Below are 16,837 nucleotides of genomic sequence, written 5' to 3'. Positions count from 1 at the left end.
GGAGAGGTTGAGAGTCACTTTGTACACACCAGCCTTTGCGGTGTTCACAGATCTGCAGCATAGTCATAAAGTCTATATGATGAGAGACCTTGCCATAGAAAAGTCTTTTTCTTTGAGTTGGGGGTTAACCTGAGACATCATCAATGGGGGAAAAACCAAGCCCAATAGATTCTTTAAGGGAAATGGTATAAAAGCATTAAACAAACAACAACAACAACAACAAAAAACCCCCCAAAAACAAAAAAAGACTTTTTACTGACCATAGTAAATACCCACAATCAAAGTAAATGCTGTGTTTGAAGTTAAAGTCCACAGATCAAAGTACTTTGCAAAATGTCAAGTGTGAGCATGAGGAGGAGGAAAGGAGAGGCACAGAAACCTCACTGAAATATTGTATTGTCAACATGAGAGAAACCTGCTAGCAGAAGACCTTTGGCTAGGTAAGGCATCTTCAAAACTGAGTCACCTGAATTGTGCTGGGAGCGTACAAAAAATGAAACACACTAATAAAAAAAGCTGTTCGAATTCTGCCCTCGCGATCCACAAACCAGTGACGAAAAAAACAAACAAAATAGAGCTGTCTCACTGTCCTTAAAGAGCAACTATAACATTTTCTTTGCTCAGGTGGTTGTAAGCGTTTCCTTCTTTTTTTTTTTTTTTTTTTTTTTTATCTCTCGGTGCCGTGAGAAAGTTAAAAATAAGTAAAACAGTCTAAACAACAGAATTATGTTGTCTGGGAGCCCCCCTCACTGCTGACAGGCAGGTTAATTAGAGTTCCGATGCGGCTCAGACCCAGGCGTGTGTGTGTGTGTGTGTGTGTGTGTGTGTGTGTGTGTGTGTGTGTGTGTGTGTGTGTGTAGAGGGGTCGACGTGACAGAGAGCTGGTATTAAAAGTAAAACACAATCATAAAAATGCACAGATGCCCCTGCTATAGTCGGGAACCCCGTATTTACCTGGAGATCGTTGGCAGCCTCCGCTTATTCTCACCAGAAATAAGTTATTGAAAAGACCTTCGTCCTAAACATATCATAAACCAATTAAATAATTCCAGAATAAAAATCTTACCTACAGGCAGCTGGGGTTCAACAGTTGCTCTCAACAGAGGAAGTAGGAGTCAGTGGCCTTTTACATGTAGAGATTGTTTATTTAGCCCTTTTTAAAAGGTCTTGAACTCCAGAGGTTTAAGATTAAGTCCAATCCAAGTGTCTGAAGGGGAAGAAAAAAAAAAAAAAAAGGCAAGAGAGAAGGCAAATAAGAGAGGGAAAGAATCCCAGCTGCTGGGTGGTGCTACTGTTCTGAGAGCATTTGAGCTATTTTCAGTATTCACAGCAGCCGGAGTTGTCTGCAAAGGGACGAAAAAGCCGTGCCTGAGTGGCCACCTCCCTCCCCCTTGCCCCACGTGGTGGTGGTGGGGGGGGGGTGCACGCACCAGGAAACCCACAACAACTTGGTTCACCGTACAACTACTCATTTAAATTTGGGGGAAAACTGCCAGCGCTATTGGAAATGACAGCAAAAAAAAAAAAAATCTTGACTGAAATCTTAAGGAAACACAGTGCCTGGCCATAATCCTCAAGTTTCCAGAATGACTTAACCTGATTTGTTGACACTAAGATGGACTATGTGTGCCTTCTTGAGAGGGAAGAGGTTTCTTCGGACATTTCCTCACTTAGGTGGGTCTTAAAAAATATTTTAGAACTCTCTGAGGAATATCTGTTCTCACCCTATCCTTCTTAAGACTGAAGACAAATGGTTTATTTCTAGCACGCACCTAAATTTCCATTTTCATCAACTATGCTATTTTTGAAAGCTACTGGGTTAAGCTGTTGACATTTCTTATCTGTTGGCAGAGACTGGGGACCATTCAGTGACACGATGAGACAGACACGGATCCCCTACTTCTGCCTCCAAAGAAGTGATTCAGATTGGGCCGCCAGCAATGAGTAGCAGACTTTGCGCCTTCCCTTTGTTTCTAGAATTGTAAATTAAGATCTGGGTGTTCTGTGCCTTCTTTCATTCAGCATTTTATGAGGCAAATACTTCTGAGCCTCCTCTCTGTCACATGTTCGGGGAATACAATAGTGGGACAAAATATTGTCCTTGCCTCTGTATAGCACAGAGAGGCAGCAAGGATAAAGAGTCTATGTTGTAATCTTTGATGGCTTCTTTTTCACATGAGGATCTCTTCAAACCTTAGCGACTGGAGATCAGGATTTCTTACTACTGTGACTGAAGGAAGATACACGATGGGTGGTCATCAGACCAACTTCTGGCTTCTGTGGTTTACTCTACATTGTACAACACCCCGTAGAAGGAAATTTGTTCCTTCCTACCCAAGGAAACATAGTTAAGTATTAAAAGCCTTGAATCCATGTAGGTAAAACCCCTGAATTCTTTCATCTCCCTACTCCTGTAACATAGAGGAGCATCAACAGTGAGAAAGTACTGCTGAGAGCTAAGAGGAAGTGGGAGAAGATTCTCTGATCCTTCTTTAGCCCAGAGTGGAAACGACCTGGATGTATTTTATAATGAATGTTAGGAAGGGTGGTTACTAGAGGCTCAGATCAGATCCAATTGTTTCTTTGCAATTAAAGAAAGACACTACAACTGATGATAGAAAATACTGAGGATTATGCATGATCTCTAAAGAAAAACGGTTACATGACTGCTTTTTCAGGTGTGATAAGATAGTGAAATCCTTCAGCTAGCCTAGACTTAGATTAAAATTAAATTAAATTAAAATTTGTTGGTTTAAATTTTGAATTGATATTAAAAAAGAACTATTATTTAAGTTTGAAATAGCTAATTAAAACTTTTAAAATAAGAGTAACTTTATTTTAAAAATGGATAGCAGAGGGGCGCCTGGGTGGCTCAGTGGGTTAAAGCCTCTGCCTTCAGCTCAGGTCATGATCCCAGGATCCTGGGATCGAGTCCCGCATCGGGCTCTCTGCTCAGCAGGAAGCCTGCTTCCTCCTCTTTCTCTGCCTGCCTCTCTGCCTACTTGTGATCTCTGTCTGCCAAATAAATAAATAAAAGTATTTTTTAAAAAATGGATAGCAGAGTTTTAGGAGATCTCTATAGGATCATGGATTTTTCTATTCACTTATTTTAAATGGTCACACTTTACTATGTCTTAAATGCCTGTCCATTTAAAAAGAAGATACACACTTTACTTGGTCAAAAATGATAGATTGTAAGGCTGGCAAATGCTAGCCTCAGATAGAAATTCTTTTTAATAGTTTTTACCTTTTCCTCCGTATAGTAGTTTATAATGAAAAAAATGCATTAAAAACTAGCTGTCCTTGAGAAACTACTGAAGTTAATAAAACGAAGACTACTAAGTCAACCATTATCTTTAAATTCCAACCTGCCTGCTTTCCACACCAGCACTGAGAGAAGCCCATTGCCTCATGTTTGACTATTCTTAGTCACTTTAGGTCCTGGTCTGCAGTTGGACAGGTTCTGAGCCTGCTAACTGCTTCCATTCAGCATAAGCCTCGTGTTGCCACGTGTCCCATCATGTCATTCCCCAGTGATCCCAACCGTCCCAACTGCCTCCCAGTTAGCACCTTTCGACTGACTGGATGTCACAGAATAGCCCAAGTTGGACTTGGATTTTTAAAAAAGAGAGGATAACATATTTGGACTTTTCTACTCACTCAATCTACAATGACTTTTATCAGCAACTGATGTCTGCTATTATCACTGTTGTAAGTCTACGTGGCTGTCCAATATGGTAGATGTAGAGGCTACTGAACACTTAACATGTGGCTAGTCAAAGCCGGGATGTCATGTAACTGTAAAATGCACACTGAGTTTTGAACATAGTATGAGAAAAAGGAATGCAAACTATCATATTAATTTTTATATGGATTATATATTGAAAAGATAATATTTCAGACATCCTAGGTTAAATAAGCTGTTTAGTTCAAATTAATTTCACTTGTTTAATTTTATTTTTTAAAATGTGACAACTAAAACATTTTACATTAAATACGCATCTTGCATTATATTTCTGTTGTGCACTACCATCTTGGCCAGGGGTTCTCAAACTGTAGCAAAAGCAGTTACCTGGAAGGCTTGTTAATACGCAGATTGCTGGATCCCACCCCATTTCTGTTTTGTTGGTTTGGGGAGAGGCCTGAAATTGTGCATCTCTAACAGGTCCCCAAGTGATTCTTTTTTTTTTTTTAAAGATTTTATTTATTTATTTGACAGAGATTACAAGTAGGCAGAGAGGCAGTCAGAGAGAGGAGGAAGCAGGTTCCCCACAGAGCAGAGAGCCCAATGAGGGGCTTGGTCCCAGGACCCTGGAATCATGACCTGAGCCAAAGGCAGAGGCTTTAACCCACTGAGCCACCCAGGCGCCCCTCCCCAAGTGATTCTTTTTTTTTTTTTAAGATTTTATTTATTTATTTGACAGAGAGAGATCACAAGCAGGTAGAGAGGCAGGCAGAGAGAGAGGAGGAAGCTGGCTCCCTGCTGAGCAGAGAGCCCGATGCGGGCCTTGATCTCAGGACCCTGAGATCATGACCTGAGCAGAAGGCAGCGGCTTAACCCACTGAGCCACCCAGGTGCCCTCCCCAAGTGATTCTTAACCACACTTTAAGAACCCACTAGTCTTGAGCCTTCCTATTTAAAGAGTGGTCCATGGACCAACATCAAAGTCATCACAAGATCACTTGGGATTTTGTAGGAAACGTGAAATCACGGGCCTCACCCATACCTACTGAACCAGCAAGTACATCTTAAAAACCTCCCCAAGTTATATGTGTGCACATTGAAAATTGAGAGAAACTACTGTAGAGTGGGGACTCATTCCTGGGTACATATGAGGCTTATCTGGAAAACTTTTTAAAATATCAGTACACTGGACCCACCTCTGGAGAGTTTGCTTTAACTAATCTGGTTGGAATCTAACATATCTAATAACTGCCCCGCCCCAGGTGATTCTAATGGAAGAGCACTGAGACAACAAGAGAAACTTGAGAGCACTGAGTTTGGTGGGTAGTGGGACCCTCAGACCAGGTGCAGAATTGCCAGGATCCAGAAACCCAGACAAATTCTGGAAGGGCGGTGAGAAGCAGATGTTTGGGGACTGTCAGGTGCTAGAACAAGACTTGGACAGAACAGAGCTTGTGGAAACCACACAGCGATGGGGTAGATGAGTGTTGCAGCCAGCAGGGGGAGACAGGGGCAGGAAGCATCCTTGGCTTCCGCAAGTCTGACTCAAGTCCCCAGGGGCCCCAGGTTTGTTGTTGCAAGGAGACTGGATAAGCCTTGGTTTCTGAGGGAGTAGAACACTCAGCCATTCTCCGAGCAGAGATGCAGGCCCCCAAAATAAGAGAAGGACCTACTTAGGAAAAAAAAAATGTAACATAAGTCATGAGTGGGACCAGCAGCCATGTTAAAAGAGGTTCTTAAGTTCTCTATAAAGACAGGACTGGGGGAGGTGCGCCTGGGTGGCTCAGTGGGTTAACCCCTCTGCCTTTGGCTCAGGTCATGATCCTGGGTTCCTGGGATCAAGCCCCACATCGGGCTCTCTGCTCTGTGGGGAACCTGTTTCCTCCTCTCTCTCTGCCTGCCTCTCTACTTGTGATCTATCTCTGTCAAATAAATAAATAAAATCTTTAAAAATAATAATAATAAAGCCAGGGCTGGTTTCAGAAGCTCCATCTGCAATAATCTTCCAGAGATGAGGAGGGAAAAAAATGGGCAGAAGTGTTGGAAGTCAGTTGAGTGGTACATTTCTTTCTCTCCTCCCATTGTGTGCAATACAAGTTGAGACAGCTCTCAGCGACGCAGTGGTCAAATTAAGAACATTCTATGCTAAGACACAGTTGACACAGACCAAACTGTCCCAGAGGATATGTGTATCTCAAGAGAGAATCTTGATAAATCATGGAACGCCCCGTTGTTAGAACCACGAGGCAGATCGGTGTTCTGGAGCAGAGAGACCTGTTATTCTTCAACACACCTTCGTTCCACCTTTAAAGAAAGTGAGCACCTTATCTGGAATGATCTCCCCAGTTTGTCAAACCACTGCTCATTTTTTCAGGTGGTACCAGAACAACTGTGTGCTCCAGAGGGCTTCAGAAAAATAAAATCCTCACTGTAAAGGAGAACGTGGACCCACACTGCTGATATTTGAAACTCCTGACAACTATGCGAAGACCATTGTAACTTCCCTTCTCACTTGATGATTTGGTTGTTTTCAGAAGACCTTAAAAATGTGTAATAATGCTTAAGAATAGAGAGTCTGGAGCCCATATGTCTGGGTTTGAATCCTGGTCCTGCCACATTCGTGTGACCGTGGGCCTATTACTTCACCTTTCTGTGCCTTGGTTTCCTCCTTTGTCCTAGGACTTCACTGGATTATTGTGAGCATTAAAAGGGTTGTCTGAAAAGAAGGTAGAAAAGTCTGGCACAGCCTAAGTGCTATTGCTGGTTTAACACCTAAAATATGGTAAAATAACTGAAGGTTTCCAAATATGGTTAAGTTTAGTAATTTTTTTTTTGATACCACAGTGATTTCCAGGGACTTTTATGTGAGTGATCTCTTGAATACATGTATTTTGAAAGCTTCTTTGAGAGTTGTTTAATTTTTTTTTCCCGAGAGAACTCAGAATTCTCAATTGGTTCCTCGTCACTTCCTATTATTTGCGAGGACCTCAGGAGGAAGGAAGTGAATGTACTTTTCCCATGAATATTGTTTTCTAGGTTACATTCCCCCCCCCTTAAGTCCTTTGAAAAGTAAGTTATACTATAAATGTTTGAAGGCTTCAGTGGCCCATGTCAGTTGAGTAGCATTGTCTAATATTCCAGGAGAACAATGTATCATTCTCTCAGTCAAATATTTTAGTGCTCAGAGAAGGGCAACAAGGCTGCCTGAAATACTGGCATGAGTTTCAAAGATGTATTGAAAAGGCAGTCAGAGTCTCATACTACAGAGACTATAGACATCAGATAATGCTGATTAAAGGAAGGGGTGGACCCCCACATCAGGCATGTGAAATGCAAAATGAGGGCTAGATTAAGTGTAATAACATCTTTGACGCTTGTCTGCTTCTACCACACGAAACAAAGTAAAGCATCTGCAATAAAAATGTTGGTGCCTGGCGGCATCACACACTTAGTAAATAGCCAGGCCATCTACAGGAACCTCCATATGTTGAAAGCTGAGTAAGTAATAAAGCACTGAGGGGGGAACTCGAGCCCAGGAGCTTGGGTGATTTCAGACCAGGCATGCAAGCCCTCTATGTTTGTGCTCTGAAACATAGGCAGAGGGACCAGGCTATAAACTCCTTAACACTGTCATCTATGCTTTTGTTTGAGTGTGTATAAATTACATTTGGCAATCTCTTTCATAATTGATATCAGCAGGTGTAATTGTTTGAAAGTTGTCAAGTCGCATATCCAATTATTTCACCATGTGGTTAATGAAGAGAAGCGAATGTTTTTTAGGAGCTGACATGCCATCATATGTGTCATTATGCAATCTAGGTCTGGACTTCACCGAATAAGGTGAAAATGCTAAGGAATGGCCAAAGAACTATTAGCAAATGTGAGAGATTATGTAGAAATAACTTCTGAAAACCTGTTAAAACTTCGTTTTCTAGTTAAAACTTTATTGGTTTTATATGTGCCTTCTGAATCCCACATATATTTAAGAAGTACCTCTGCTGTTTATATAACCATGACTTAGCTTTTCTTGATATTTATATTCTATTAAAATTGAGGCATATGCAACAGTTGCTAAATATGCTATAAAAATCTTTAAGATAAGCCTTCTGAAAGTGGCCTATTTAAAGCTCTGCACGATTTTCTTACATCTCCACCTACATCTCTCTACCTACCCTCTAGCTCCTTTCTTATAGCTTCTCTGGTCTTTCAGCTCCTAGAATTGGCCACATTTAGGCCTTTTGCATGCACCGTTCTCTCTCTCTGGAACACCTTCCCTGCTCAGCTGTTGATGCTGTGCACCTTTTGACCAAAGTGCCCCTCCCCCAGGAAGGCTTCCCTGATCCACACAAGGTCATATGTTTTTAACTCTTGAGCAATCATATTCTGCATTTCCTTGAGTGTCAGGCTTGGCTCCATTTATTTCTGTGATCAATCAGTGTATTTCTCCTCCATTAGCCTATGAGCTCCTGTTTTCCCTTCCCACTGTATTTCCCACACATATATTGTATTTGCAGCTGGCACAAAGTAAGTGCTTAATGTATATTTTTTGAACAAATGATTCAGTAAGTTCTGAAGAAGGCATTAAGCAACATATGCTGACGTCTGTGTTCTATATTTAGAAGCTGTGGGATCCTCTCTTCTACCATGGGCAGAAGGATGCTTGTTATAGATAAGAATGTTTGCAGATGTACTTCTGTACATATTCTCAAATTTGTAAAGCACTTTGAAATCATCAAGGCGCAGTATGAAAAATCTCTTTTCTGAGGCATTCAAAAAATGAATTAACCCAATAGCTCATGGCACATTTCCATCATTAATTACTATGACCATAAAAGCTAATTTTACAAGGATAGTCACACACATAAGTAGTACACAAAATGTTAAAAAAGTGTCCTTAAAACTCAGGGATGATAGGTAAGCAACAATAAGAAACAGTTGACTAGCCTTCAAAGGTCAGAAGGAACTGTAGATTCATTATATCAAGTGCATAAGAGAAACTTCTTCCAAAATGAATGCAAGTTGGAAATGGGAAACTTCAGAGATTGGACATGTTAATAGTTTTTTCATGTTGTCTGTCCTCAGAGCCAGACCTTCCTATCTCTTTGTGTGACCTCTGTGTGTTCTGCGTGGTTTACAGATGTTGCTACAATAACGATGCCCCCAGTTATCAGGTGAAGCCCAGAGCTGCCGGAGCTCCCAGACCAGTCACCTCTGGCTGGTGTTACTGCACACTCAGTGTGCCTGCAAATATTCTTACCTTTATGTATGCCAGATAGAGAGGTTTGGGAGGGAATGCTCTAACCAGCAGGGTCAACCTACTAAAAACAGCAACAATAGTCTTATTCACAAAAGGAAACATAAGAAATTAGATGCTGTGGGAGGGGTATGTTAGCAATGTCAAGAAATGAGTAATGATACCTCAATCTTACGGAAAAAGATGGGGAAGCTGTGGGAATCTGTCTACACTCTGGGAACTGAGCTGGAGCTCGACTGGTCTCAGTGGAAGGTACAAGGGAGTCTGACTTCCTGAAGGGGGTGTGGATTTTATATTCAGACCGGGGGGTGAGGAGGGACCTCTGAATCGAAGCAGATACTCAACTTTTGCCTTCTAGCAAGGGCCCTTCTTTTCACAGCAACTATTTCCTTAAGTGGCATTTTCAGTTGAAGTTTCTCTCTGATACATTTCATTTACAGTCAGGTCACTATTTCCATACTTATTACTCTTTAAAATAAATAAACTATCTAACACAGTGGTAGCAGACACTGATTTCTCCTTACCGAGAATCTATTTTTGCTTTCATCTTTACTACAGAACCCTGAGAATATGCGTATTTCAAAACTTAGTTTCCCAGATTTTCTTGCAGTCTGTTCTGGCCAACATGCTAAAGGCAGGACACATCTGGTACATGGTAGGAGCAGGGAGACTCCAGGGGGGATGGCTTCTCTGCCCTTTGCCACTTAACCAGACCCTGCTCCTCTTAGCGGACAGAAATGCCGATTCCATCCTGGGAGGCACATGCTGAGGGTGGGGTGACAGAGTTAACCCTCCCCCCACCCAACCCTGGGCTACTTCTTGTTTGCAGTAAACCAACCTCTCACTTGGTTAAATGGTTGTCTTGAGATAATCTCTTACTTAAAGCTGGACACGTACCCGGCACAATCATCTAAGAACTGCTTTATGATATTAGGCAGGTGGAAAGAAAGTAATAGCCTATATAGTTTCAGAAGTTTTGAAAGAATTTCTGGCATCAACGATAAGCCCTTACAACAGGTTGGTATTCAGTTTTCAAGTCTGTTATCACCTCCAAATGGAGTGAAAATTGCCATGACAGACCCTATGCGTTTAAAGCGCTAAAGAGCTGCATATTTTGAGTATCTTTGATTTTAAATATAGTAGTAATAGAGTTGATACTTCTTTTCCCCCTAAAACTAACATTGAATGATCAGTGAAATCAAGAGAAATAAGAACATAGCAATAATTTACAGGAAATACAAAACAGGAACCCATTGTTTATCCTGTTCTTAGTGTCCCTGGCCACAGCATTGTTCAGAAAACTTTGAACTTCTACGTGGTTGATCCAGCCTTTAAAATCTAAATTGAATGATAGAATTTGTCCTTGTTGCAGAAAGAGTAATTTTTGAGAAGATATTCAAGGCTGGTAATATATTGAGTTTGAGTATTAAAATATCCTTTAAGATTTCTGCTTAAATATTTTTTTAAATGGCGAATGCTAACAGGCATAGTTGAGGGGAAGGCATGTTGGATGAGGAAGCCAATAATCTTCCAGTTTTAAATAAAGGAAAGAGACTCATACAATGTGGAAATTATTTTAAGCATTCTTGTCTCATGACTTCTGATTAAATACCATTAATTGAAGAAAGGACTATAAATCATAACACATTCCATTTTATAACAGGCAGTCATGTATAAATATTTTGCCTTTCTATCAATATTTGCCAAGAGTGTAATAATTGACAACAAGGTTCTGGAGGCTGTCTGCCAATAATCAAATCTGACTGTACTGCTTCCAACAGTCGGGCTACTTGAATTTCCTCATGCTCAGTTCTGTTATTAATGAAATAAGAATCATAGCAGTATTTGACTCAGATGATTGTTATGAGGAAGAATGACTTAATAAATGCAAAGCTTTTAAAACAAAGCCGAATATGGGGCGCCTGACTGGTTCAGTCCCTAGAGCCTGGGACTCTTGATCTTGGGGTCATGAGTTTGAACCCCATGTTAGGTGTAGAGATTACTCAAATAAATAAATAAATAAACTTTAAAACAATGCCTGATACAGAATAGGTACTCGTTAAGTGTTGATTTTGCTGTTATCATCATTACTTCAATGATTGCACAACACATAAAGCTAAGTCATGGGCTTTGAGGATAAATAGTCATTAGTTGGTTTTCTGGTTTTGCCCCTTATCAGCTCTGTGATTTGGGCATGGTCTCTTGGTCTCAGTTCCTCATCTGAAAAGTGGGGATACCATAATTACCCTTGAGCATTATTAAGAGGAGGGAAACCACAACCGGCACCCCAGCAATCATTAGTAATTTTTAAAAATCAGAAAAAGATCTTGGCAAATATATTAATTAATCTTCACAAATACATGTACTTTTACTTTGTTCATGGGGAAAATTAAACAGATTAGACACACCCAGATACTGAATTTAACTTCCTTATAACATTTCAGGTAGCTCATATTCAGACTTTTATGGGTATTTTTCGCTCAATTTTAATTTTAAGTAAGAAGCCATGGAATTGTCAAACAACTAGATTAGAAAATCCCCATCTCTGCTAATGACTTTATCTATGACTTTAGTCTCTTTAAAGCAACAATATTATCATCATCTTATCTGGTGAGTAAGAAGAAGGCAGAAGAGGAAAGATATTGGCATGAAAAGAAATAACTTGGAAAAAGAATAGAATTGACTTTGTAGGGCCTTGGTAAGGGTTTATCATACCCTCAGCAGATGGGAGAAGCGAATTATAATCTTATTCATCTTTGTTACAAACACAGGCACTGACTACAATTATAATGAATGATAATTGAACTCTAAGTATCCCTCTATTATAGCAATTATTACATTGTTAAAAAGAAAAAAAAAAATCAAGGCTTTGGAATCACACAGAGCTGATCTCAAAGCCTAGTAAGGACTGTCACTCTGGGCAAGTTAATCTGTCTGAACTTTGATTTTCTTGTCTATAAAATGCAGACAATATCAACTTTTTTTAGGAGCCTTTTGAGGGGATGGATGAGACTGTGTGTGAAAATCAGTTACTTAGTAAAGAGCCTGCTGCAGAATAGGGTTTAATATACTTAATATTGTTTTAATACATTGTTGTTTCTGTTTATGGGTCTTTTTCTTATGGGACTATAGGCTCCTTAAGGAAAACTTTAAGCACAGCCTGGTCCTAGAAGATGTCTGGTCACTAGAAGGTACTGTGTGCCTGTGCTTGTGCTTGTGTGTGTGTGTGTGTGTTTGTGTGTATTTATCAGATGAACCAAGACAGGGATACCCTGAATGGAAAACTAAAACAACCACAGACATGCATAGGGGGCTTCATTTGTTTAAGGGAAAATAGCTGAGAGAGACAGGCATTGGCCAATGGAACTATTGTTCTGCAGAAAGGACTTAAGTAAAGAGTAAGTAAAGGACAACATTTTCCTCACACAACATACTGTAAGGGACAGGGAAGGGTTCTCTGTGGTGATCCTTATGGTACCTGAAGGGATTATAAATAGCATCTTTAAATGAGGCAATTTCTAGATGTTACCTTTATTTTCATCCTTTGTGGAAAGATGGTCATGACTTTGGGTCCACGATTTTTGCTAACTTTGTCCGATTTCTTCTTCAATTCACAGGAATTTATATAAAGCTCAAATCTTCTAAGTTCTTTCTCAACCCCCTCCTGCCTCCTCCCACATTCTCTCTTCCCGACACAGGGTGTCTCCACCTTAGGGGCTTGTAGGTTTTATCACTCAATCCAGTGACGCTAATCCTAGGTTGACAGCCTTATGTGGCATTCCTACCCTACATCTTGGCCTCCAGTATTTCCCAGATATGGCATAGTTTGGAGATTTTCAGCTCCAAGTTTGGCATCCCATATTTCTTACCTTTCATTTAACCTTAAATCATGGCTGGAGGAAACCTGACACAACCTACCTAATCATCCCTTTCACATTTTGACTTTTGGGGTGCACAGGTTCTCTTTATGGGAAAGCCACTTCTTGGACCAGGGTCTGAGAGGCAATCACGGTGGGGGTGAAAGGACATCTAGAGTGTATTCTAGATCTGAGATGGGGGAGAAATCTCTGGGGATCCTGTTGGTCTGTACCCTGAGCACCAAGGTTACTCCAGCACCAACTGCTACTTTCTTTTGCCTGTAAGTCGCTTTGAAACAGATGAGATCCTCATGCCTTTCACACCCCTGGTGACCTAAATTGGAGAGTCATGCTACCCATAAAAGTAAACTCATGCAAGTATCAGGAGATAGTTTCAACAGGAACAAAAAGAGGTTTTCAAAGAGGTAAGAAAATAGAGAAGAAGAGTAGAAATTCTCAATAAATTTAGTGAGAAGGGATCCATTGGGGAAAGAAATGAACAGACTATACCTTAAAGAGAAAAGTAAAATTTGGAGCTTCAAGCTTAATAGTAAATACATTTTAATTGAGGCATTGGCCAGACCGTTGAGTAGAATAAGTGATCCTACGATCAATCAATGATCAGAAGACATTAACACTGTTTATGGTAAGTAGAAAAATGACCTAAGATGAGATAATTTTACGAGAAATTATTTTTATTAATGCAGGGCTCGTTTCGCAAAACTCTCCTAAAAAGTAGAAGCCCACAGCGGAGTTTATTTTATGGTGTTATATTAGAATGGACTTACTGGGCAAGTTTTACAGATACACCCTGTAACGAATCCTACCCACAAAAAAAAGACAAAGAGGACGGAATTCAGGTCGTCCTTAAATTCGCATATACAATAGTGGGTAAGGGAAGAAGGAATTGGAAAGGTCTTAGCAAATGATGCCCATCTCTCTGGGCCAAACCTGAGCTATAAATTGCCACAGCTCTACCATTCTGTAACCCGAACTCTGTTTTTCATGTTGCTGATTAAGATCTATCCCCTTGGCCTCTTTTTTAAAGACCTGGCACACACTCGAACACACCTCTGAGACTCCGAACCGGACTTCTGCACCACGTTCTATTTTGGGTAACCACAGAGGTGCTGGAAATTTCGGTTAGTAACAAACACCACAACCTATCAGCTAAAGAGCCTGAGCTGGGGAATACAGGAGTAGAGGGTTTCAGAGCACATCTGAGTTGCAGGTTCCAATTATTTTTGGTGTTTGACGGACAGATCTGGACCAGGATAGGTCGTCTTTGCGGTGATGATGTTTTTCTTCCAGTTAACGTAACATTGTTCTGTTCCCCCTGTCCCTTTAACCCTCAAAAATCGGCTGACATCCCTTTTTAAAGCTTACTTTTGTACGACTTTGAAATGGAATCATTATTCATGGGAAATGGTAATGCCTTCATTCTATTACTGACCATCTCCATTGAGAACTCATTCTTATTTACTGTAGCTCATCTGATCCGGATCAAAATCAAATCCAAAGACACTCAGAGCCTTCATGTTTCATGCAGAAATTATTGAAAATAGGGTCAAAATAATTTTATCTGTCAAGATGTAATTTATCAAATCAGTTATGTTACATTTATAATGATGACTGATGTACTATAATTATATAAACTATATATAAGTTATAATTATAAATATAATAATAATATAAATAAGCTTATGTAATACATTAGATATAATTTATCAAATAAAGACACAATTTTATTTTACAAATTCATCTTTGTTTTTGTTTTTAAAAGGATAATTGCATGCTAACTTCAGAACACATTAGTGTCTTAAAACGGAATTGTTCAAGAAAGATATATTTACACCACCTTAATTTTAATGCAATATTTTCATTAAACTCCTTTTTAAGTATTAGAGAATTCTTAAAAATGTACGAGGTGAGGAACACATACGTAATTTTGCTGCTATTCTTGCTTTTCAACCTGGCTTTTCACTCTTAGGGCATTGGGAAGTTCCAAAGTTTTTATTTGGAAACTCAATAGGTTTGGAACTTGAAGTTTCTTCATACACATAGAAATACCAAAGCGAGCGGTTCCTTATGGGCCGTGTTTGCCATTTCCGTTTCAACAAGAAACAATTTATCTTCTCTAATTAAAAGGTTTATGAACAGTCCTTGCTAATTTCTAGGCTGATGAAACATGGCTCTCAACTCACAGACTCTGAGGAGGCACGAGATTTAGTGCCTAATTTCTCCTGACTGAGCTCCACTCCCTGCTTCGGTAGTTACGTGCACTCTGTTCTGAGAGGAACTGGCATTGGGGTAAGATGTTAAAACGCAGAAACAATGAAGTGAGTAAATCAGTCTCTTTGCACATACTGATTAGCGTCCACACTCAACACACAATGCCACATTGAAACTGAGACACTCCAGATTCTCACTTACATGATAATCACTGTGGCTCTCTGAGTGAAATCAATGTATCTCTGTCATTTCGTCTGTTGAGTATGCACTAATGGCTTCCCCCAAATGGATAAGGACTGTTAACTTGGGGGATTATTACAAGACACCTGAGTAGCTGAGTGATTGTAAAATTGGAATTGTTTCCATCTCAGAAGTCCCAAGGAATCTACGGACTCATACTTTACTCCATTTGATAGCACACCCACTCACACTTTGAGATGGCCAATTCAAGTAAAAGAAGCTGTTAAAAATGGCTTGTGGCTTGTCCTGGTTCCCAGTTTAAGACTCACTGAAAATATAAAGAATAACCAAGACCTTATTCATTTAATTTCGCACATTCTAAAAGTTGTTTTCCCGTATGCGATTGTGCTTAAGGTTGGGATATAGTTTCCTATATAATAAAAAGACTTACGGGGGGGGGGGGGGAGAAGAAGCTGTTAAGATTTTACTATCAAGCATGTTAATGTCCTTATTCTTACAAATAGTGCCATGGGCTGGTAGAAGGCTCTCTCGTTTCACAGATAAATACACTAAGAGGTATTTATCACCTAACAATTTACTTCATTCGTTTAAAGCACAGCTCAAGATTCCCTGCTCATATTTTCCTGAAATGAGCCACCTTAGTGACTCAGCATTGACTCATACCACTGAAATTGACCTCTCTCCGATCCCATAAGTGGAAAGAAGCTGATTTGGGTACTTGGTTATAAATATTCCCTAATGTCTTTTCTCTGAAAAATTTGAACATTGAATTGAAAACTGTGAGTTGGGAAAGAGTAAATAAAGATACCAATGTGCTTTTAAGGTATGTTGCAATATGTTGCTTGTAATGATGCTGATTAAAATGGCATTTTTTGTAAGCAACTTTGAAGGTTTTTCTGGGTACTAATTCTGAAATGTATGCTCATTTTCAATACAACTTAAAAATGACACCTGTTTAAGTTGGAATGAGTATGCATTTACCACCTACATAAGCATAAAGTATGGGAAATACATTTATGAATATTATAAATGCTTGAGAAAATTTTTTTCCACATTACATATGATTGTATGTTTTATTTATTCAGACTCCTATATTCATGAATTGGGCAATTCAGTCTCATACACAAAGTATAAACAGACCTTAAGAGTATGAGCTTCAGGAGGGCAAGAACTTCTCTCCCTCTTTAAGTATAGTGCCCAACTCATAGGGAGACCTTACCCCATGCTGACGAAAATGAATGATGGAATGATGGATGAACAAAGTTAGGCAAGACAAGTTAGGAAATGGATATTGAACAGTAAGTGCTTTCAGGATCATCTTTTGAATTGTTCTCTTTTTTCCTCCATTTTTCTTATTTTAAGTGGGTGATCTCTTTCATCTAGTGTGTTGAACTAACTGTTCAACTGTTCGATGGAATTTATCAAAAAAGTTATCACTCACACTTGCTATCCTCATACTAGATAATCTCTTAAGAATGTGAAAAAAAATGATTGTTTTTCCCTAAAACTACACACTCTCAGAGGGGCCACTTTTCTTCTTCAGATCAGAGTATTCTTTTTTTTTTTAGATCAGAGTATTCTTAACAAAGGGAAATTGTTCAACATGTA

At 39.6% G+C, this 16,837-nt stretch overlaps 1 protein-coding gene and 1 long non-coding RNA gene across 14 annotated transcripts in view; one reads left to right on the top strand and one right to left on the bottom strand.

The window, feature by feature from the left end:
• The window catches only part of SORBS2 (sorbin and SH3 domain containing 2), a 211,019-nt gene that overhangs the window by 177,202 nt on the left and 16,980 nt on the right, over positions 1-16,837 (bottom strand). For 6 of the 13 annotated variants that reach the window (XM_082715664.1, XM_082715694.1, XM_082715685.1 and 3 more), the window contains exon 2: positions 1,067-1,207. The exons of 4 other annotated variants lie outside the window; for them this stretch is intronic. The gene's annotated coding sequence lies outside the window, so the exon portion shown is untranslated. The remainder of the gene's footprint in view (positions 1-1,066; positions 1,208-16,837) is intronic. 3 more of the 13 variants (XM_082715665.1, XM_082715689.1, XM_082715692.1) reach the window with 1 other exon arrangement.
• LOC309855428 lies at positions 1,207-1,996 on the top strand. The gene is made up of 2 exons (XR_014306798.1): positions 1,207-1,674; positions 1,852-1,996. It is a non-coding gene; the product is annotated as an uncharacterized lncRNA (long non-coding RNA).

The sequence above is a fragment of the Mustela nivalis genome, assembly GCF_964662115.1.
Source record: "Mustela nivalis genome assembly, chromosome: 20".
Classification (NCBI taxonomy): domain Eukaryota; kingdom Metazoa; phylum Chordata; class Mammalia; order Carnivora; family Mustelidae; genus Mustela; species Mustela nivalis.
The sequence above is the reverse complement of the archived record's forward strand: the minus strand, read 5'-3'. Positions and strand labels throughout refer to the sequence as shown.